This window comes from Lissotriton helveticus, chromosome 5_1, assembly GCF_964261635.1.
Source record: "Lissotriton helveticus chromosome 5_1, aLisHel1.1, whole genome shotgun sequence".
Taxonomy (NCBI): Eukaryota; Metazoa; Chordata; class Amphibia; order Caudata; family Salamandridae; genus Lissotriton; species Lissotriton helveticus.
In genome coordinates, this window is record NC_136065.1 from 355,399,923 (window position 1) to 355,417,628 (window position 17,706).

Here is a 17,706-nt window from a genome sequence, read left to right on the forward strand (position 1 = left end):
CCAATTGCAATATAACATTTGAAGTGTCTTCCCAGGAAATAACTGTTCCACTTTATATTGGTGACTCAGTCTATTTCATTTGTGGTTCCAGGGCCTACATTTGGCTGCCAGTGAACTGGGGTGGCTGCTGCCACCTGGGTCTTGTAACACCAGCATTGTCTGTAAAAAGTACTGCAGAAGTGAATAGAGCATCCAGAACTCTAAGGGGCAGGAGGAGTGTTGATCAAGGAGATACAGTGGGTGAGATAGCTGGTGATGTGCTAAAGGCCTTTGTTCCTTGGTATGGCCCTGCCATAAACTCCAGAAACATACGTAGGTTGTCCCGTCTATTAGAGGCGACTATAGAGGAGACCGCAGGTGTAATTGAGAACATCACAGTTGAGCTGAAGGCTCTTAGACTCGTTGCCCTTCAAAACAGGGTTGTGCTAGACATGATGTTAGCAGAACGGGGTGGAGTCTGTAGGGTGATCGGGTCCTCCTGTTGCTCATACGTTCCTGACTCATCTACATCAGTTAGAGAAGCTGTCAAGAGACTATATGATATAGGAGCTCAGGCCCATAATGATGTTGGCCCCTGGGACCCTGTAGGTTCCTTTTGGAATGCTTTATCCGCCTGGGGCTGGAAGATAGGGATGTTTCTGGTGATTATCTTCCTCGTGGTGATTGGGTGCTGCATTTTCATTAATTGCCTGCCCATGTGCTGCCAGTGTCTGGGGCGATTGCTTAAACCACCCCCGATGCCCCCTGTGACAGTGTCCAATGCACTTATAATGAGAGATATTGAAACTCAACAATTGATGGATATTGATATCTCGGATAACAGCCCCACTGACACCAACACAGTTGACTATGTTAATGAGCGCAATGAGGCACACTATAGTAACAGCCGGCCTATCTACGAACATGTACATTAGGCCACAGCAAAATGTTGGACCTTGCGTCCAAAGGGTCGATTGTGAAAATACAGTTTTTGTAATGGACGAAAGCTCCTCCATTTTGTATTTTCCAGCAGCCATTTTGAGTTAAGTTTTCTCTAGCCTGCCACCTCAGCACATATAACATGGCCACTTCATCTGCACGAAGAAACGATGATGCATCGATCGACCCCAGAGCATATGTTTGTACTCTGCTTTATGACACACAAGTAGAGCAGGGTGCATTGCTTAAAGGTCAATGACTCATTTGTTTAACTTTCCTACCTAACTACTGCCAATGTATTACAGTTAACTAAACACTGCTGATGGTGATAAATTACTGTTGACACAGGAGACATAACCTTTTGTTCCATATCCGGATGAGTAATCAAGTGAGCGCCTGACTCTGTAACCACAGGCCCGCCTATGTTTATACTTGGCACAAGTTATGCATAGTTCTGCTTTATTCTGTGTATCACAAGATTATTGATGACTGATGGGGTTTAGTGAGTAACCTTTATATTTGCGTTCTGCATGCCAAATATACATATTTCCAGAGTGACTCGTCCTGACTAGTACGTGGGTCCGTCCTGGGATCATTCATCATCCTTGGCAGTTGCTGATCTGTGTATTCATTCCCACCTACGCTTATTCCAGCACAAAAGTATATAAGGCTGTCTATGACTTTGTAAGTTGTCCACTTCTCTCATAGCCACATGGAGCTGTGAGGTGGTGTACCCGCTCGAGCGCAATAAATCTTTTTATGTTACAGTTACCTCCGACTGCTGGTCTTCCTTTGTGAGCATACCTGGGCGAGGTAGAAGAAATCCACTTCGACACTGTCTTTCTCCAAGATATCCCCTTCCATTGGCGTGTCACCACTGAGGCCAGTCCTGGCCTCGCTAGGGAAGGTGGTATAAATATCTTGCACTTTCTTGTTGAATAAATCAGCAATCTGGTTACATGTTTGTGCAGAGGAGACAACTTGTTCGCTTCTTGAAACCAGCAATGATATCTCCTTATAGACTACAAAGAGTTCCTTAGTCGAACACTCAGCCTTATCGATACGGTAGTAGTATCGGTAGTAGACCGATCGGGTTTTCCTATTCAAGGCGTGATAACCCATGCGGCTGTCTTTGTACGCCTTACCCGCCTCCGGAAGGTAGCCCTTTCTCCAGGCTCTTTCCATGCGTTTGCAGGCTGTCTTGGTTTCTTTCAATGCAGCATTAAACCAGGCAGCTGATTTAGTGCGGCGTACAAGGCCATTCCTAGACCAGGGGGCAGTCTGATCTATGGCCGTCTCAATACGTTTGTCCAGTGCCGCGCAAGCTTCATCAATAGTGATGCCCAGCCCATCGGGGGGCCCACCTGTATTAGACTGGCACCTAACGTGTCTGAAGAAAATTTAGCCCATTTCCTCTGTTTCTTTTTAATGCTAATTCCTTTCTCCGGGTTACTACCCTCCATGAATTTAAAACGGAAAGGTACCAAGTAGTGGTCGGTCCAAACCATCGGGACAGGGGGATCGGCCTTGATGCCCTCCCAGTTACAAAAGAGCGGATCCAATTGATGGCCTAGCCGATGTTTAGGTAGCGCCGACTGCAGTGCCAATTGCATGGTCATCAGCTCCTGGCGAACCTCTTGGGCCGCCACGTTAGATTCATCATCAAAATGCAAATTGAGATCACCTAGTAGAAGGAATTTGTCGTAACGCATAGCAGGGGATAGCAGATTGTGTATTAAGCTCTCCACAAACTTGCTGCTCCCGCCCGGGGGTCTATATATCAGTAGGCCTTTGATAATCATATTACTGGACACTGTTATAGAGAACGCCCCTGTCTCGCTGCCCATTATACTAGCAGGCTCCATGGTGCAGATAATATTATCCCTGTGGATCAATGCAATCCCCCCCCCCCTGCCGTGGACTCTGTCCTGCCTGCAAATGCCATATCCCTGGGGCAGGGCATCCAGTATTTCAGGGTCCGAATCCCCATCGAGCCAGGTCTCTGTTGCAAAGAGAATTTCCAATTTATTATCCAGCAATAGGTCACGTACTTCCATGTTGTGCTTTTTTATTGACCTGCAGTTAAGCAGCGCACAGCTAAGTTCCTTGGTGGTACCTCCTACACGGGCACCTCCATTCAACATGATACCACAGTATTTGCAAACCCTTACTAAATCTCGTTACTGGGATCCAGTCCATGACTACACTGTGGGCTGGCCTCTGTGCATAAATCAATCAGCTGTTGCCGGGTCCGCCTTGGGTTTCTTCAGTAGGGCGTTGATCTCGGCGTGCTTCCAGCTCTTTGGGTCCGCTCTTGGGGTCCGCCTTGGGTTTCTTCAGTAGGGCGTTGATCTCGGCGTGCTTCCAGCTTTTTGGGAAGGTTGCTGTCTCGAAGGAGATGTTGATTGTTTTCCTGAGATGTGGTGCGATGGCTGTGCAGGCTTTGTTGATGATGTTGTGAGGGCATGGGTCAGATGGGATCCGGAGTGGATGGAGTTCATGGTCTTGATGGTGTCTTCGTCGCTCACGTTTGACCAGGTGGTCAGACGGCTGATGCGGGTGGGGGGCGCGGGGGTGGTGGTCTCGGCGGCAGAGGTGGGGGTGTCGGTGTTGAAGCTGTCGTGGATGTCGGTGATTTTGCGGTGGAGGAAGGTGGCCAGTGAGTCGCACAGGTCTTGTCACGGTGGAATGTTGTTGGTGTTGGTGTTGGAGCTGGGGTTGGAGAGTTCTTTCACGATGTTGCGGTCCTTGAAGGCGGTCCTTGAAGGCGGTCCTGATGAGTTGGTGGTGTCTGCGGGTGGCATCCTTGAGGGTGGTGTAGCTGTCCGGTGTTCGGTCGCGGAGCCAGTTCTTTTCCAGCTTCCGACAGGTGCGCTTGGAGGTCTGGAGGTCTTCGGTGAACCATGCGGCTTTCTTGTTCGTGTGATTGGTTGCGGAGGTCTTGAGTGGGGCTAGGGCGTCGGCGCAGTTGTAGATCCACTGTTTGAGGTTGAGGGCGGCCGTTTCGGGGTCGGTGGGGTCTGTGGGTGGTTCCAGGGCGAGGGCGGTTGTAGTCCGTGGAGGCGAGGGCGTGGGTTCTGATGAGGTCGGCGATGGTGTCGCTGAACTGTGGTCAGGGTCCGGGTGGGCTGTAGACGAGTGTTCCTCTGAGGGTGGTGTTGGGGTCGGTGTGGATCTGGACGTGCATGTGCTCGGCGGTCGTGAGGGTGTCGTCGGTGTTGGTCGAGACTCTGAGGGTATCCTTGTGGATGATGGCGATTCCCCCTCCCACTCGGTTGGTGCGGTCTCTGCGGGAGATCTTGTAGCGCTCTGGGATGGCTATGGCAATGTCGGGTGCCGATGTGGCAGTCAGCCAGGTCTCCGTCAGGAAGGCGACATCGGGGTGGTTGAGTCTAGGAGGTCCCAGAGTTCGATGGCGTGCTTGCGAGCGGAGCGGGTGTTGAGCAGGATGCACCGGAGGTGGTTGGGTTCTCTGGTTGATGGTTTGACGGGCCGGATGCTGGTGAAGCTGCAGTTCCGGCAGGTGAAGGGTCCTTGGGTGCGCTTTGGGGTGGCCCGGTAGCAGGAGTGATCTCGTCCGGGGTTGAGTGCGTGGAGGGTGCCGGATTCGTAGTGCAGTCTGGTATTCTGGCTGCTTCGGGATCCAGGGGTTCTGGCGCTGGGCGTGGACGGGCCCAGACGGGATTGGCTCTGGCGGGCCTCCGGCGCACCAGCGGCTCAGCCGCGCAGCGGCCGCCATTTGAGGCAGGAAGAGAGGGAGGAGCAGCTTGGAGGCGGGACCGGGGTGGCGAGGGGGTGGGGCCGCAGGGGAGCAGCGGCAGGTATATAGAAGGAAAGGGGGGGAACGGGCAACGGAGGCACAATAAAAACAGAGCAGAACACAGTAGAGCAGGCAAGCAGGCAGAGCACAATATCAACAATACCGGGGCACAGCAGACATCAGGAGAGAACTCGCGGTCAAGGGGGCAGCGGCAGCACAGGAGACACTGGCGCACTGGTGGAGCTGTGCGGTAGCGGGGGCGACCTGGCCTGTAAACAGGATCACTCCAGCTGCCGCGCAGCGGCCGTCGTTTAAGGCGGGAAGGGAGAGAGGAGCAGCTGGGAGGCGGGAGCGGGGCGACGAGGGGGCGGGGCCGCAGGGGAGCAGCGGTGGGGATACAGAAGGAAATGGGGTGAATGGGCAACGGAGGCAACAGGAAGGAGCAAAAAACAGAACGGAGCAAATACAGAAACGGGGCACAATAAAAACAGAGCGGAACACAGTACAGCAGGCAAGCAGGCGGAGCACAATATCAACAATAGCGGGGCACAGCAGACATCAGGACCGAACTCGCGGTCAAGGGGGCAGCGGCAGCACGGGAGACACTGGCGCTGTGCGGTAGCGGGGAGCGACCTGGCCTGTAAATAAAAATATTTATTTGTTTGAAAAGTATTTTTGTATTTTATTTAATATAATATTTTTAAGAATTTGAGATATGTATTTAACAGTATAATATGGTTTTATTTTTCATTTTTAATATTAAATATATTTTTATTTTTATTTTTAAGATATTTATATTTGTTATTGTCTTTTTTTTAAAAACCTTGTTTTGTTGATGATATTTTGACCTGACTGAGAATAGTAAATTGTACCTCTGTGCAATCAAACACTTTACCTATTAATGCACTGACTGGAGTGGGATTAGTACATGTTATCCCTCCGCTATCCAACTCTTTCCCTACTGCTGCACTCACTGGAGTGGGAATAGTAAATTGTATCCCTCCGCTATCCAAAACTTTCCCTACTGTTGCATTCACTGGAGTGGGAATAGAAATTTTTACCCCTCCTCTATCCAACACTTTCCCTACTGTTGCACTGATTGGAGTGGGAATAGTATTTTTTACCCCTCTGCCGACCAACACTTTCCCTACTGTTGCACTGACTGGAGTGGGAAATTTAAGTTTATAGATTTTAGAATATTTACTATTTTAATTGATAATAGAATTTTTTTTATGGAGTTTTTGTTATATATTACCTACTGGCAGTCGCCAGTAGGTAGTTATAGTTAGGACCTAGTTTCCGTAGGAAATCCGCAACATTCTATTTGGAATAACTTTGGTGCCGGTCGAAGAATCTTCGCGAAATTCTCCAAGAAGATGGGGCGCTCCGCTCCTATCAAAAGTTATGGGGTGATACGTCAAGAGGGGGCTTACAAAAAAGGGGGGTCCCAAAACGTGTTTTCCCCATGCAATTTTCCATAGGGACCTTCAGGCACGGCTACAGCCCGAACTGCTGAACGGAATTACACCAAATTTGGCAAAAAGGTAGAGTAATCCGTTCAGTAGTTCCTGAGAAAATCAAAAATAAAATCATAGATATATCTATGGACGAAGTATGGTACGCGTATCCTCCCAAGCACGACCTTCATGCTAATTGGCTGTCAACACTCCAAACCAGGAAGTGTTGGCAGCCATCTTGTGCCTCGGTAGAACCGAGGCACAAGAAAACAGAAAAAGAAACGCAAAAAACAAGAAAAGGGGCAGGGTAGAAACACCCTGACCCCCTAGGCCTGCTTAGGGGGTCCCACAAGGACCCCCAAGGCCCCACATTTGTTTTTAATCATGGGATGCGCGTAGGGTACGCGTACACTGCCGATCCCCAAAAGAAAAACAAAGCGCGGCTCCCGCGCTTTAAGGTTAATTCGCCCCCTGGGGGGTCCAAATCCTGGGGGCTTTATACAAATAAAGTGTGGGGGGCCAATCCCCCCACACTGCCCCGGGTACCGCCACCCCTGGGGCAAAGTATGTTTTATAGCGGGGGCTCACGACTCCACCGCAGCCCAGGGGACCGCCACCCCTGGGGCTCCTTTTTGAAATAAAAAAACCTGTGTGGGGGGCTCAAGCCCCCCCACATGCCCCGGGGACCGCTATCTCCCCGGGACACTACATATTTAAATTGGGGGGTCCGTGACAGACCCCCCCAGCCCCGGGGACCACCACCCCCGGGGCTTTTAAATGTTGGGAGGGGGGCCGCGCGGCTCCTGCAGTGTCCCGGGGTGCCTACCCCCAAGACACTGTAGTTTGCTATGGTAGGGCAGGAGCCTCGCGGCTCCCGCCCTACCATAGCAAACCGCTGTGGTTTTTGGAAGCGAGAACAGGAAACCTGCTCTCTCTTTCAAAAACCAAAGACGATTGCTTTTCTGCATTTGAGATGTCATCAGTGATGTCATCAGTGATGTCACTGACCATGTCATGAATGATGTAATATGTGACATCATCAGCAGTGGATTGCGGGTGCGCGATATATAGTTAGTGCAACTAACTATATATGGAATTTCATTGGTTTTATGTCAATAAAATGTCCAGCTAACTATATATGGTCTCTAACCTATGGTTTTTTCAGTGAATTTTCAAGGTTTTGTAAATGCAAATTCCTAACTATATATGGTCTATAACCTATGGTTTTTTCAGTGAATTTCATTGGTTAGCTGCCCGGTTCGCATACCGGGAAGCTCCTCTACCGCGAAAAATCGCGGGGGACTTTAATATCCCCCTCATCCATCCTAGGGGGTCAGGAGGGGTTTACCTTGCCCCCTTTCCTTCATTTCCCCCTTCTTTTTTCACCACATCTTGTCTCTCGAACCTACCGAGAGACAAGATGGCAGCCGCTCTGGACTGTTTACAATGTTGACAGCTACGCTGCCGGTTAGCTGCCCGGTTAGCTGCCCGGTGAGCTGCCCGGTGAGCTGCCCGGTTCGCGTACCGGGACGCGCCTCTTTTTTTTTTTGCCCCGCGGGGCACTTTAATATCCCCCTCATCATTCCTAGGGGGTCAGGAGTGGTCTACCTTGCCCCCTTTCCTTCATTTCCCCCTTCGTTTTTCACCACATCTTGTCTCTCGATCGTACCGAGAGACAAGATGGCGGCCGCTCCGGACTGTTTAGAATGTTGACAGACACCGGAGAGCCAATCAGCTTCGCTTCGCGAAGTTCCGTTACGCGTCAGGTATGCGAACCGGGGCGCTAACCGGAGCGCTGTCACAGATATATATATATATTGAGACATAGCAAAGGCACGTCGGGCAAACCATATCTACAATTTTGCCAAGTTTCATGTAAATCTATTCAGCCGTTCGAGCTAAAAGTGAGTCCAACCGCCCTATGGAAAAATGAATGGGAAAAACGCGTTTTGGGACCCCCCTTTTTTCTCGGCCCCCCCTTGACGAAACCCCCCCGAATTTTCAGGGGCTGCTCAGAAACACAATGTGCCATTTTCCTGAAAAATTCAGCCAATTCCGTCCACAAACGCCAAAGTTATTAGACATAGAATTTTCCGAAATCCCATAGAGAAAAAATCCTAACTATATATACCCACTGGCTATCGCCAGTAGGTAATATACATATATAAACATATATAATCTGCATATCTATATAAATATAAATGCATGCATACATATACATATATGCATACATATGCATGTTATTTACATGAAAGTTTTAAAAACACTAATAAAAGCAAAGCTAAAAAGCCACCTCATTACAAACAGAATGGCTTTAACTTAAACGAGGGCGAGATCTATTGCATTTTCAATGCTTGTTTACTTTGGTTCTATCAAGAAGGCATTCAGATGTGTCACACATTTGCCATAAATTCTGAATGTTAGCACTCTAGTTGCTCATTAGATCACTGTAGTAAAGCTAGTGCTCACCAGGGAAGCCTGCTGCTAATCATGGTTTGCAGCCATTTTCCCGCATTTTTTATCCCGCAGACTTTCAGTCCGCATACCATTATCCCGCAAGGTCATTGACCTCGCATACCATTATCCCGCATTTTTTCAAAACGCATGTGCATTTATCGCGCATGCCTTTACAAAGAATTACGTTTTAAAGGCATGTATGGTAAATGCATTTGCGTTGTGAAAACCACGATGACGAGAGAGGTAAGTGGGTTTGTGTTAATTTTTTCGTGGGTTAGTGATTGTGTAGTGTAGTGTAGTGTTGTGTAGTGTAGTGTTGTGTTAGTGTAGTGTAGAGTTGTGGTGGTTGTTTAGTGTAGGGTCATGCTGGGGGTAGTGTTTTAGGGTTTAGGATTGTGTTGTAGTGTTTGCGTAGCGTAGGGTCATGCTGGGGGTAGTGTTTTAGGGTTTAGGGTAGTGTTGTAGTGTTTGCGTAGTGTAGGGTCTTGCTGGGGGTAGTGTTTTAGGGTTTAGGGTTGTGTTGTAGTGTTTGCGTAGTGTAGGGTCATGCTGGGGCTAGTGTTTTAGGGTTTAGGGTAGTGTTGTAGTGTTTGCGTAGCTGTTAATTTAGTTAGTGCTGTTAATTTAGTTAGTCCCCTGATTTTAGAAACATCACCGTCACATTGCTGCATACTAATTTGTGCCCTTCACCGCTATTGGAGCGGGCCGGACCCTCGCGCTAGCATTTTGGCGGGCGCCATCTTGGGTGGGTGCAAGGGAGCGCTAACATTCGCCGCGCTCTAGCAGTCAGGTGGACTGGCTAGAGGCAGCGCGTGGTCTGTGAGTATAAAGGGGCTGAGGTAAGAACAGCCTCGGTCTTTGCTGCACTGCGCTTACTTTTATCGCGCTACTGCTTTTAAATTACCTGCTTTGTCTCCTAGTTGTTTGCTGTTAATTTAGTTAGTCCCCTGATTTTAGAAACATCACCGTCGCATTGCTGCATACTAATTTGTGCCCTTCACCGCTATTGGAGCGGGCCGGACCCTCGCGCTAGCATTTTGGCGGGCGCCATCTTGGGTGGGTGCAAGGGAGCGCTAACATTCGCCGCGCTCTAGCAGTCAGGTGGACTGGCTAGAGCCCTATATTAGTCAGTGGAAATGACGCGCAGCGTGTGCGCGCAGCGGGCAAGCCGTCCGCGCTGAGGACGGGCTGGACGGCGGGACCCATAGGTCGGACATAGTTGGGCATGGTGTACTAAGATATTCTTTAGAGGACATTTTACGCCTCCGGCCTATTACTGCACCATGTTTCCATAGATTCATTCCTGAGGACCTCTCCGTGTTCAAGGGATGTGGGTGCTTTAAGACAGACCGGGCCGGCGTGAATTCCGTACTTCCCGTCCCCCCGGGGGCCTCGCTCGCAAGTACTCTCTAGGGAACTGAGTGTAAAGTGCCTGCTCCTCAATGCGCGCTCACTCATTAAAAACAACATCGTGTTCAAGGAGCTGGTTTTGGAGAAGAATCCGACATGGGCTTTTATTACGGAAACGTGGGCTAAGGACTCCTCGGGCCCAGACCTCATTGAAGCAGTCCCTGATGGGTACTGCTTGACTCGGCAGGACAGAGTAGGCCGAGTCGGTGGTGGATTAGCCATCCTGCATAGGGACAGTGCTCAATGTCATACTATGCCTCTTTCTGACCCCAAGGATGCCATCCAGGCTTTGTACTTTTCATTACAGGATGCTTCTAACTCTCCTTTTAATGGGATTCTGGTCTATCGTCCGCCCGGGCCAAGAGCAGATTTTAGCCTAAAACTGCTTCAACTCTTGGAGCCCTACTTTGGTCGGGAGAATCTAACGATTCTGGGTGATTTTAATTTTCACTTAGAGCTATTGGAATCACATGACACTTCAGTGCTGCTGGAAGCACTGTCAGCATGTGGACTCACCCAATTGGTGAAAGGACCCACCCACCGAGCTGGACACACGCTCAATGGGATTTTCTCTAACGACCAGAGACTTTTAGTTACGGACCCCTTCTCCCTCTCCTGGTCAGACCACCTGGCTGTTCCTTTTAACGTGTCTTTCCCTAGCCATGAAATTCTCAGGAAAGTTCCGAGTACTTTTGAAGTACGTAGGAATCTCAAAAATATTGGGGAACACTCCTTTGACCCATGGATTCCTAGTCTGTCTCCTATCTGGGAAATGGATCCCTCTTCGGCGGTCTCGCATTATGACAATACTCTCACAGAGGCCTTGGACGAATTGGCGCCGGCTCGGACCTGCTATTCAGCCAGGAAAAGACCATCAGCTCCCTGGTTCTCGGAACAACTTAGAGTCCTGAGGCAGGAAGTCAGGAGGCAGGAACGGCGATGGCATGCAAGCTGGGATCTCAAAGACAGGGAAGCTCATAAAGCCCTGCTCAAGAGATACAAGTCGGAAGTCATTGGGACCAAACAAGACTACTTTGTGACCCTGACTTCCTCCCTTTCATCTCCCAAAGAGCTCTTCAGGATCGTGGACTCCCTTACATCTTTTCAGGTCCCCGATCCTGTCATTCCATCTCAGGAGCTCTGTAATGACATTGCCCTCTTCTTCCAGTCCAAAATATCGGACATTTACACTTCTCTGGAGTCACAGAGACTCTTAACGGCTGAGCCTCCGGCCATTGTAGTCCTGGATGCTTCCGTGGTTGAGCCTCCCGTGGCCGACTATTTGGAATCTTTCCCTCCGCTCTCCCTACAAGATCTTGACATGCTGCTGGAGAAAACTAAGTCAGGGTCTCCATTAGATGCTTGCCCTCTTAAGATCATGAAGCAGTGTAGAGGATCTCTTTTGCCCCCTTTACTTGAGATCATGAATGGGGTTATGAGGGAGGGTGTTTTTCCACAGCAGTGGAAAAATGCTGTGGTAAAACCTCTCCTTAAGAAACCCTCCCTAGATCCCGGGGTTCTAAAAAACTTTCGCCCCATCTCACTGCTCCCGGCCCCTGCAAAGATGCTTGAGTCCCATTTAAATGGGCATCTTGCTGCCTTTGTGGAGAAGTCGGGCTGTTTGGACCCTTCCCAGCACGGTTTCAGGAGGGAACACAGCACCGAGTCCGCCCTCACTTTGGTCCTCGACTCTCTCCGTATGAGTGTGGACGAGGGTCGGACATCCCTCCTGATCCTTCTGGACCTCACGGCTGCCTTCGATACCCTATCTCCCCGGGTCTTAACATCTCGTCTGGGTGAGATTGGGGTCCGGGGGGCAGCCCTGGGTTTGCTCTCTTCCTTTTTAGATCATAGGGAGCAGAGGGTAATGCTGGGAAAATTTCTATCTCCATCCCTGTCTGTGCATTGTGGGGTCCCTCAAGGGTCGGCGCTCAGTCCCACCCTTTTTAACATCTATGTGACCCCCCTTGCCAGACTTATTAGATCTTTTGGGATGGAGGTAGTCTCCTACGCGGACGACACCCAGATCCTCGTGTCTCTCTCCCAGTCAACAGAGCTGACGGCCTCCAGATTTAGATCTTGCATGGAGGCCGTCGGCCAGTGGATGATTTACAACTCACTGCAGTTGAATGGGGAGAAGACCGAGGTGATGGTGTTCGGCAGAAGGGAAGACATTTGGTCCATGGAATGGTGGCCTGACTCGCTCGGTTCCTGCCCTAAGCCCACTTCCTCGGCTAGAAATCTCGGGGTGATGATTGACCCTATGCTTGATATGCGCCAACAGGTCAGCAGAACGGTATCTACCTGCTGGGGTCTAATCCATGTTCTCAGGAAAATCAGGAACTACCTCTCCCTGCAGGCAAGAAGGCAACTGGCGGTCGCCCTTTTGGGGTCCCGTCTGGACTACTGCAATGCGTTGTATGCCGGACTGAATAAGAGTCAGCTGCAGCGCTTGCAGGTAGTCCAGAATGCGGCAGCCAGATTTGTTCTTGATCTTCCCCTACGCTCCTCGGCAACGCTGGCTAGAAAGCAGCTCCACTGGCTGCCGATAAAGGAGCGGATTGTCTTTAAGTCCATGTGTATGGTCTATAAGGCCTTGGCAAAAAGCCGCCCTACAGGCATTAGATCCATCTTGACCTACTATAATCCTGATAGGAACCTTCGATCCTCCAACCATTTTCTTCTTCATATCCCTCGTATTCGGAAAGCCAGATGGGGTGGTAGGGCTTTTTCCATCTTGGCTCCAAAATGGTGGAACGACCTCCCATTGGAGCTTAGGTCCCTCCCCTCCCTGCAAACCTTTAGAGCCGCTCTCAAAACTCGCCTCTTTGTCCAAGCGTATGATCTAAGCGCATGAGTGCCAGCTTTCTGATCTTTTTTGTTAGGCACCTTGACACCTTCGGGTTTTAGTTTGCGCGCTATAAGATGCATAATAAATAAATATAGGGTCATGCTGGGCGTAGTGTTTTAGGGTTTAGGTAGTGTTGTAGTGTTTGCGTAGTGTAGGGTCATGCTGGGGGTAGTGTTTTAGGGTTTTGGGTAGTGTTGTAGTGTTTGCGTAGTGTAGGGTCATGCTGGGGTGTAGTGTTTTAGGGTTTTGGGTAGTGTTGTAGTGTTTGCGTAGTGTAGGGTCATGCTGGGGTGTAGTGTTTTAGGGTTTTGGGTAGTGTTGTAGTGTTTGCGTAGTGTAGGGTCATGCTGGGGGTAGTGTTTAAGGGTTTTGGGTGGTGTTGTAGTGTTTGCGTAGTGTAGGGTCATGCTGGGGGTAGTGTTTTAGGGTTTTGGGTAGTGTTGTAGTGTTTGCGTAGTGTAGGGTCATGCTGGGGGGTAGTGTTTTAGGGTTTTGGGTAGTGTTGTAGTGTTTGCGTAGTGTAGGGTCATGCTGGGGGTAGTGTTTTAGGGTTTTGGGTAGTGTTGTAGTGTTTGCGTAGTGTAGGGTCATGCTGGGGGTAGTGTTTTAGGGTTTAGGGTAGTGTTGTAGTGTTTGCGTAGTGTAGGGTCATGCTGGGGGTAGTGTTTTAGGGTTTAGGGTAGTGTTGTAGTGTTTGCCTAGTGTAGGGTCATGCTGGGGGTAGTGTTTTAGGGTTTAGGGTAGTGTTGTAGTGTTTGCGTAGTGTAGGGTCATGCTGGGGGTAGTGTTTTAGGGTTTAGGGTAGTGTTGTAGTGTTTCCGTAGTGTAGGGTCATGCTGGGGGTAGTGTTTTAGGGTTTAGGGTAGTGTTGTAGTGTTTGCGTAGTGTAGGGTCATGCTGGGGTGTAGTGTTTTAGGGTTTTGGGTAGTGTTGTAGTGTTTGCGTAGTGTAGGGTCATGCTGGGGGTAGTGTTTTAGGGTTTAGGGTAGTGTTGTAGTGTTTGCGTAGTGTAGGGTCATGCTGGGGTGTAGTGTTTTAGGGTTTTGGGTAGTGTTGTAGTGTTTGCGTAGTGTAGGGTCATGCTGGGGGTAGTGTTTTAGGGTTTAGGGTAGTGTTGTAGTGTTTGCGTAGTGTAGGGTCATGCTGGGGGTAGTGTTTTAGGGTTTAGGGTTGTGTTGTAGTGTTTGCGTAGTGTAGGGTCATGCTGGGGGTAGTGTTTTAGGGTTTTGGGTAATGTTGTAGTGTTTGCGTAGTGTAGGGTCATGCTGGGGGTAGTGTTTTAGGGTTTAGGGTAGTGTTGTAGTGTTTGTGTAGTGTAGGGTCATGCTGGGGGTAGTGTTTTAGGGTTTAGGGTAGTGTTGTACTGTTTGTGTAGTGTAGGGTCATGCTGGGGGTAGTGTTTTAGGGTTTAGGGTAGTTTAGTTGTTTAGTGTATGCTAAAGGCATATTCGTTCTAAAAGTTTTCGTTATTTTAATTTGCGGCCTAATAGTACATGCAGGATTTTTTTTGTGGACTGATGGTATGCGGGATTTCGTCATATATTCGCTAATCATACTTTCTATGGCAAAATGAACCCCCTCATTTTGTTCCTTTTTAAAGTAAATGTTTTAAGAGTTACCACTTTATTCCAATCAAGATGGCTTCAGGTGTGCCATACCTTTGTAATAAGTAGGACTGTTAGCACTCTAGTTGTTCTTTAGAACACTCTGGGACATTCTGTCATTGGGCTATAGTTGGGCTACATCTGGCTGATATTTGGGCTACATTTGTTTTTTTTTGTCTCTGGTGGCCATCTTTGGGCTACATTGGGCTACATTGGGCTACATTTGGGCTCCAAATACATACATATACATCCATATACATACATATAGCCCAATGTAGCCCAATATATATTTTTCAAAGTTAATTTTCGTAAAAACCACTGGAGCCTATATCTTGAGACATAGCAAAGGCACATCGGGCTACCAGTGCCTACAATTTTGCCAAGTTTGGTGTAAATCCATTCAGCCGTTCAGGCTAAAAGTGAGGCCAACCGCCCTATGGAAAATTGCATGGGAAAAACACGTTTTGGGACCCCCCTTTTTTCTCGGCCCCCCCTTGACGAACCCCCCCCCAAATTTTCAGGAGCAGCTCAGAAATAAAATGTTCCATTTTCCTGAAAATTTTAGCCAATTCTGTCCTTAAACGCCAAAGTTATTCGACATAGAATTTTCAAATATCCCAGAGGAAAAAAATCCTAACTATATATACCTACTGGCTATCGCCAGTAGGTTATATATATATGTATATATATATATATATCTGCGCAAACTCCAAAAACAGCCACTACTGGTTCCCTTAAACATCGGAACCCTCCGGGCAATAAGGAGACGGACCACAAACTGGATACACAGCTGTTTAATGTGCAGGGGGTTGAAAATAGCGAGGGCAAGACGCGTTTCGGGCTGCCAAAGCCCTTGTTCACATGCATCGTATATATATATATACTGCAGTCTTCCTTTTGTTCAGAGAAGAAGATCGAGCCACACCAACCAGGTATTATCTAATTCAATTTATTTTAGGGCAAAAAAAGACGCGTTCGAGCTCTTGGTCACATGACCATGGTTCCGTGTCAGGTAAACTTATACCTTTTGGTTCAATGAAAATAAAGAACAGACTCTGTGTTTACAACAACACACAGGTCTAATGTCAGAATCACATAAAATCATATCGTAATTCATTTGTTATGACACAAATAATTAAGTTTAAGAACATTTCATTAGTACCAATTGTTCTCCTTATTGCTAATATATGTACATATTCTTGTGCCCAGTGTTCTAGTAACCCGCACCATTTCATGTGTTGGTATCAACAATCTTATTGTTATTGTCCTTGGGTGTAATACCCATTCTCTTATCTAGAAAGATAGTTACATATAATGTTTTCACTAGTAGTTAATAGCTTATCCATTTATGTTAACCATTTATGTAAATTAAAGTTAACAATTTCTATTTCTCTTCTATTGACATAATCTCTATCTATGAATTGCATTAATACTCGTTCATTCACCTGCTTCAAACAATCTTTTAGGTATCATCATTGTATAACCTAATAATAATTAATTCCAATCTGCTTCTCAACAAGTTCTAAATTGATTCAAAAATATAAATTACAAAAGATAAAGGAAGTAGTGGGCAGTGCAATTTATAGTGATTATGCCCCCTTTCTTCGTGCCCGTAAAATATATATATATATATATATATATATTGTTATGTTATGTTAGCAGAGATTTCTATAACGCACGGTCACCGAAAGGTTTCATGGCGCTTACTTTGGGCAGTGTCAAGGCGGAGACGGACTACGCATGGGCTTCCGCGAACAGCCAAGTCTTGAGCATTTTTCTGAACCCCAACAGGTTGTCACAGGACCGGATCACTAGTGGTAGGGAGTTCCAGAATTTAGGGGCAAGATAGGAAAACCTACTCCTACCCTGGCGTTTGAGCATAAATGCAGGTGTAGTCAGTAACTGAAGGTGGGCTGACCGCAGGTTGCGGGGAGGGACATGCCTTGATTTCATGCAGCTGATGAATTTGGGGCTCCAACAGTGCAGGACCTTAATGATTAGACACCCTGTCTTGAAAGCTGTGAGTTGGGCAATAGGGAGCCAGAGAAGTTTAGATAACAAGGCCTTGGCAGATTACCATCTTCGTTGTTTGTGAATTAGTCTTGAAGCCTGGATCTGTACCATCTGGAGATGTTTGAGTAGGAACAGTGGCAGGCTGAGGTAGATAGAGTTGGAGAAATTGAGATGAGAAAGTACCAGGGCTATCGCTACCTGTATGAGGGCGGAGTAGGTCAGCAGGTGGGCAATCTTCATGATTTTGCACAGTTGGAAGAAACAGGTGGATACCACTGTCCCTACTTGGCCTCTGAGCGAGAGATCAGCATTTATGGTGACCCCGAGGCTTTTCACAGAGGGGAAAGGGATGGGGGTAGGTCCTGGTTGGGTCGGCCAGTAGTGTGGGCCCCAAAAGATTTGGCCCTTCCCTGGCAAGACTAGTTTGGTCTTAGCCGGATTGAGTTTAAGGTGATTGAGGTCCATCCAGCGCTGGATGTGGAGCATGGTGGCTTGGAATTCCTGAAATGAGTCCGGGAAATTGTCAATAGTGAAAACCAGCTGAAGATCATCAGTGTAGTTAAAAGTTGTTACCTTCCTGTTTCTTAAGGAGTGAATCAAGGGCAAGAGGTAGAGATTATACAGCTGTGGAGATAAGGGCGAACCCTGTGGGACCCCACATGTGGTGGCGATCTTGGGGGCAGTAAAGGGGGCAAGGTGTACTGCTTGGGTTCGACCTTCGAGGAAGGACTTGATCCAGTTGAAGGCGGGACCCCATATGCCGGCCTGTTCGACACGGTCCATCAGGATTATTTTTTTGGTCGACCATGTCGAATGTGGCCGACAGATCCAGAAGCTCCAAAGCCTGAGGGACACCCTTGTCCGCATTTGCTCGTAAGGTGTCCAGAACCGCGAGGATTACTGTCTCAGTGGAATGAGCGGGTTGGGAAATGGGGCGTTAATTAGAAGAATTCAGGAGGTCAGCCCCCAGTTTCTTTAGTAGAGGGACCGCTATCCCATTCTTGAATGCGTTAGGGTCTTACCCTGTGAGAGAGACTCGTTTAGAAAGGGTAGCACTGGATGTGGCAGGACGGAGAAGGTGTCTTTTAGAATGTGAGGAGGGCAGCAGTCGTAAGGGGAACCGGATTTGACGCTGGTCAATAAGTCTAAGAAGGTCTGTGGGCATATGGCAGGGAAGTGATCCATAGTGACTGTATTGATTGTCATATTATCGGGGGCTCCATACATATGGTGGTA